This window comes from Haemaphysalis longicornis, unplaced genomic scaffold (assembly GCF_048455015.1).
Source record: "Haemaphysalis longicornis isolate Haplotype H1 unplaced genomic scaffold, Haemaphysalis longicornis Haplotype H1 scaffold_1, whole genome shotgun sequence".
NCBI lineage: Eukaryota > Metazoa > Arthropoda > Arachnida > Ixodida > Ixodidae > Haemaphysalis > Haemaphysalis longicornis.
In genome coordinates, this window is record NW_027526203.1 from 450,847,692 (window position 1) to 450,854,161 (window position 6,470).

Consider the following 6,470-nt stretch of genomic DNA (forward strand, 5'->3'; position numbering starts at 1 on the left):
ACGTCAAGCGGAGTGACATTCTGGGCTGCCCAGCCAATCTGGTGGAGCATGCAGTTACCCACCGCAGTTCTGAGTCGGACCTTCTGGTTTGAAAGATGGCCTTCTATCAGCTCTTCCACCGTGTTGTGGAGTCCCGTGCTAAGCAGCCCCTATGTGGACGCACTCATGAGAAGACCAATGGCCTGCTCGACCGCCTTTGTAATCATTATATAAAGCATCTCAATGTCTTCCTTGCCGAGAAGGAGACATGGGGTTGACGTAAGTGACTCTCGAGAGGACAAAATGTTCAATAAATCGAAAGGTACCGGATTCCTTTAGGCCTCGCTTCTTGGTGACAACTCGCCTGATCATGTGTATGATTTGATTAATGCTGTTTTTGAGGCGATGCAAGGAGACGTCACTCTTCGTGTTAGTCTCGAGATGTAGGTCCAGAGATCTTGATGCTGGGGCTTGGAGTGATGGTCTGGCCATCAAGGATTATTTGAATGTATTTGTATTCCTTTATTTGGCGTGAGGGCGGACGACAAGGAGCTGTGATTTTTTACGTGAACACTGGAGGTCACAGGCTTTAGCACAATGGCGTACTAGAAATGAGATGCCATGCATTGGTGTGAGCTTCCTTTAATTTTTGTAACTCTTAGCACATGAGCAAGGTGCGCACAGGGCCGCTAGACGGGCGGGAGTGGTCGCGTGACGCTTTGACATGGCATTCAGCGAGAACGAAGGGGGTAAACCCGTAGATGTACTTTGTGAGTACACCACCTGTCTTCCCTGTCTTCGCGTGGGCTCGTAGCTAAATCGGTAAGACAACGGGCTCTCGCTCTGTTAGTCTGTTAGTTCCAGGTTCGATTCCCGGCGGTGCCAGTAAATTCTTTTATTTGTTCGCTGGAGTTTTCTGGTGACACCAACGGTCGCGAAAGAACCCTTGGGGGGTAGAGGTAGAAAGCTTTGCTTTAAAAGAGAAATTAGCATTGGCTTAGCTCGGCTATGCCAGGACATACGTAGCGTGAGCTAAAGTTCAGCTGGTTATTCTTAGCTTTCCTGGTTGTCTAGGATTAACTTGATTATCATGCTCACTGCTGCTTCAATGACACATACACGATATACGCATTATGTGACGCATGTATATTGATCAAGCGGCTCCGGCGCAGCGTCAACAATGCCCCAGAGCTAAGCTGGTTCCACAGGCGCACGCCGGTGTTGCCGCGACGCACGAGCCATCGGCTCCACACCCGGCCACCCCTCACATGATCATCAAGTGGACCGTGCTGCCACGTGCGGAGCGGAGGTCGGCGAAGACGCTGGGCTCGTGGGGTGTGTGAGAGACGCCGGGAAGCGAGCAACGTTCTCTGCGCCATGTGACGTCATTGCTCCTCGCGCATGCGCAGCATGGTTTTCCAGGAGCCACGCGAAACTGATCAACCTCGGCCAGTGTAGCTCACGCTACAAAAGCCACGGGAAGCCTTTTTGCCATTCCCCGAAGCCTCGAACCCAAGTTTGTAAATAGAATGTGAGGGAAGGGATGATGGGAGATCAGGGTGGGAAGGAAATACAGCTGAAGCATTCCTGAATGCCTTCTTTTCGGATGAAGTCAAGCAAAGCGTAAAGCACGTGTAGTCTCCTCGCAATTCTTATTTCTTGCAAAAATGCAGAAATAAACTTTGCAGTACAGTTGACTAATATTCACTGCTATACCGGATACAAAAAAGGCTGTTTGCCTGTCTATCAACGGCAAATTATGGTTTGCACGGCGAAGCCAGTTTCGAGGAACAAAGAGCCAAAACTTCAAATACGTCTGAATGCGAAATTTTACTCAAATTCGAGCTACCTGCAAGAGTAAGAAATCTGTTAGCATACGTTGGCACAATTTGCGCTGGGCAGTCAAATGAACCCATATTTCTCTCTGGAAGCCTATCAATACGAGAGTATTTTTATCCGTGTTTACAGGTTTTCCTAACTGCGCACGAAACGTTGCGCTTTCCTCGCTAGGATGTTATAAACTCAGGCGATATATATAAAGGAAAACCGAACCTTTATTTATTTGACATGAGATTTGGGGGGAGAGGGGGGGCTTTTTAAGCTCTTACAGTGTTTAGTATTGCAAAAACAAACTTTAGCTTTCAAATAAAATAATATAAAATTGATCTGATCTTATTAGATTTTATTTGAGGTCAGAAGACAATCTTGACAATACTGAGTCCCAACCTATGGAAAATTTCAGCGTTCTTTTGCTTTAGAAGTCGACGAATTATTCAAATATCGTGACGGAAGTTGCGCACAATAGGTCAGAAGATGGTATGATGTGGCCCTACAAAAAGAGTACTAATTGAGGTTTAACATGGGCTCTGAGGCGCGCCCTACATGGGTGGAGGGCTAAGGATTAATTTAAACCCCCCCAGGGATTCTTAGGCATTCAAACATTTTCTACCCACGGACACTTTTTCTGCCACTAAGAAATTTTCTCGTTCTTGTTCAAACTACTTCAAGTTATACGCAAGTTGGTCCGCACCGTCTTAAAAGCACATAGCCTCAAAAGGGCGTGCTCCTGTATTCATTTTCTTTTATTTTTTTATTACCAGTAAAACAATATTCTTTTTCGAGGTTCATGTCAACAGAAGAGTGTCGAGGAAGAATGTACAACAATATAACCTTCCGAGACTACAAACTTCGTTCGGTCAACTTCGGTTGCAGTTCGGTGGAAGAGGAGGAGGTTACAACCCCACCCCCCTCCAATAGGTGCGTCACTGGCGCACCTACTGGGGGGGGGGGGGGGGGGGTTGTAACCTCTGGGAATTTCCCATGGAGGTTACACTGCTCAAATTTCCATTAGTAAACCATGGGAATTTGAGCAATGGTTGCATTCTTTTATACCACATACATGTTCTCTGAAAACTATGGAATGGAAGGGCTGTGGTGGCCAGTGTCATGGGTTCCTTGCTCGTCACGCATTCTGGATGACTCTGGTTTAAAGTTCCCCCATCTCAGAACTTACCTATTTTTCTTGTCAACTCAATTAGTGGCTTTACTTATGGGTACTTTTCCGAGAAATCTGGGTTAATTTCGAGTATCCATCGAGCTCTTTTATTCTTTTAGCAGTCAGCCATTCTGTGTAGCGTCCGTTGGCCATTTATGTGCCATGGACGCCAGATTTCGGACCAACATAGTTGACGATTGCTTTCGCATAAAGCTTCCGTTCGCCTAAACGTTTCGCCCCCCATGTCCGCCTCCGTGGCGGTGGCTTTCTTTCATTATCCGTCTGCTTGCAGAGAAGCGTCCTTTACAGGGACTTTTTGCACCGGACGATGTATCAAAGCCGCTGTAGAATCGTACACGCAACAGTCGCCCTAAAAAGTGTGCTGAAATTTTTATCACGCAGAAACTTAGTTGTCCGCAACACTGCCGTAAAGTTTTGTTCAAGTAACGGCGCGATATTCAATTGTTATTGCGGAAAATTAATGCGAAATTTCTTCTCTGCATTACTCTTGCAATTTTTTTTTGTTTTGCTACCGGATGCCCAAAATCTGTAATCTGTTCTGAGAACTTTCGTTAAAGATGACTTCGAATCAATCAATTACTTCGAATCAATCAATTACTTCAATCAATCAATCAATCAATCAATCAATCAATCAATCAGTCAATCAATCAATCAGTAGACATTTTTTGTAAACAGCGGTGGTTTGGTATGTTTTAAGTTGTTTTAAGCGCAGTGTGCAGCCTATTACCGTGTTTAACTGGCGTCTTTGCACCATGCCGAAAGTGTTGCTTCTGTACTGTTGGGTAAATGGTATGCCGCAGTCGGTAGGGGGAAAGTGGTATGTAGGGATGTAATATGCTAAAGGCGCTGATGACACTGGAAGCAGGAACGAGCCCGTGCGCGTACGTCGGTATTCCTGCCATAGACGTATCTGTCGGCGAAAGGGCTGTGACGCACGATTCCCAGCATGAGTGATGCGGTGAATGGAGCCTCAGAGAAGCAAGGAGGCATTCACGCTTGTGGTCTGAAACTGGGTCAACGTCGCAAACAACGCGAATTCCGGAGTCACGGCCGGGGACGTCCTGGAGTTGAATGGAGGAACCCTTCGAAGCTCGAAGGAAATGAACGCGGTTCTAACGCACCCCCAATCGTAGCGGGCGGGTAAGTTCGCGCAGGAAAATACGAAAAAAAAAATAATTTGACGCTGACGGTACTGCGCAGATGGAAAAAAAAAATCGCGCCAATCCACCCCGTGAATGTGGTTGGAAAGCAAAGCTGTAAACGGCACCCATAATGATTACCCATGCGACGTCACTTTATTCACTCACATCGCTCCACAAAGAGTAAAACCAGAGAGAAGTGAAATGCACTTAACAACACCATTTATTACTTCAAAGAGATATTGTTGGTAAGGTTAAATCAATGCATGATGCATGAACGGTGTTTGGTTGTATTGTATTGGTGTAGCACAAGAGTGGAAACTTTTTTTATAAAATTAAAGTAAGCTCCAACCCGGTGTTAGACGATCTGACTGCTCCGCCTCTGCGCCGCGGACGGAGGCGACGAGATTTGCGGCACAGGAGGAGGGGAGGAGGAAGAAATACTTCGGTTGAAATTTCTGAACGGTCCAGAGTGCAGCCCTGGGGAGTGATTCCTTCTTCTGTGGGGCCCATATGCACTCCGCGCAGCCTGTTTTCCGTCCAACCGATGAAGCTGGGTAGGTAGAGAGGGGCTGGACAGCAGCATCTCCCATTGCTCTTGTTGGGTAGTTGACAGAAAGAGAGGAGGGTGCTCAGGGCTAAAGTCGCACACCCCGATTACGGGGTGGAGTGTTCCTACTTCTGAGAAAAATTTACATTCAGCGTCGTAGCGATTCGAATGCATTAAGTGAAGACGCGTAGGCTGTGGAAAGGAGCCCCGATTGTATGAGTCGTAGGGTAGTTTGTTGTTTTCTGGAAAGGTCACCGTAAGGCGAAGGTACGGTCTGTCTCACAAGGCGATAATGCTGGGATATCTCCCTGAGCGTGACAAGCGGGTGACTGTCCTCGTGCAGCTCCATAGCAGGGGAGGTAAAAGCGCAGACTTGTTGGGTGGGCGTATTTGTTGCCCTCCATTGAAGCGTGAGGGGGTGTCCAGATGAGCTGAATGTAACCGTTTGGGGAGTGGTTTTTTAGCACGCGCAGTGCAGGTCAGGACACCCAACCCGACTGGTAATTCCAGTAGGCTTGCTGGGAATCGGTGACTACCCTCCGAACCCCTGGTTGAAAGAGAGCCTAAGTGTTGGCTGCCTCTTCTGCTGCCGTCATTTCTTGGGTCCTAAGCGAGGTACGCGCAAGGAGGTTGGTTCTGGAGGTAGCCACGATGATGGCGTATTGCTGCCCTCGATATTTGCAGGCGTCTGAGTAGATAACTGCGTGATCCCCACCGAGGGCGGTGTTTAGCGCTTAAACCCATGCTTTTCGGCGACCCTCGTCATGTGAGGGGTTCATATTTCTAAGCAAAGGGAGCATCTTTAGTTTTAGTCGCCAAGAGTCTGGGAGTACGTCAAGCGGAGTGACATTCTGGGCTGCCCAGCCAATCTGGTGGAGCATGCAGTTACCCACCGCAGTTCTGAGTCGGACCTTCTGGTTTGAAAGATGGCCTTCTATCAGCTCTTCCACCGTGTTGTGGAGTCCCGTGCTAAGCAGCCCCTATGTGGACGCACTCATGAGAAGACCAATGGCCTGCTCGACCGCCTTTGTAATCATTATATAAAGCATCTCAATGTCTTCCTTGCCGAGAAGGAGACATGGGGTTGACGTAAGTGACTCTCGAGAGGACAAAATGTTCAATAAATCGAAAGGTACCGGATTCCTTTAGGCCTCGCTTCTTGGTGACAACTCGCCTGATCATGTGTATGATTTGATTAATGCTGTTTTTGAGGCGATGCAAGGAGACGTCACTCTTCGTGTTAGTCTCGAGATGTAGGTCCAGAGATCTTGATGCTGGGGCTTGGAGTGATGGTCTGGCCATCAAGGATTATTTGAATGTATTTGTATTCCTTTATTTGGCGTGAGGGCGGACGACAAGGAGCTGTGATTTTTTACGTGAACACTGGAGGTCACAGGCTTTAGCACAATGGCGTACTAGAAATGAGATGCCATGCATTGGTGTGAGCTTCCTTTAATTTTTGTAACTCTTAGCACATGAGCAAGGTGCGCACAGGGCCGCTAGACGGGCGGGAGTGGTCGCGTGACGCTTTGACATGGCATTCAGCGAGAACGAAGGGGGTAAACCCGTAGATGTACTTTGTGAGTACACCACCTGTCTTCCCTGTCTTCGCGTGGGCTCGTAGCTAAATCGGTAAGACAACGGGCTCTCGCTCTGTTAGTCTGTTAGTTCCAGGTTCGATTCCCGGCGGTGCCAGTAAATTCTTTTATTTGTTCGCTGGAGTTTTCTGGTGACACCAACGGTCGCGAAAGAACCCTTGGGGGGTAGAGGTAGAAAGCTTTGCTTT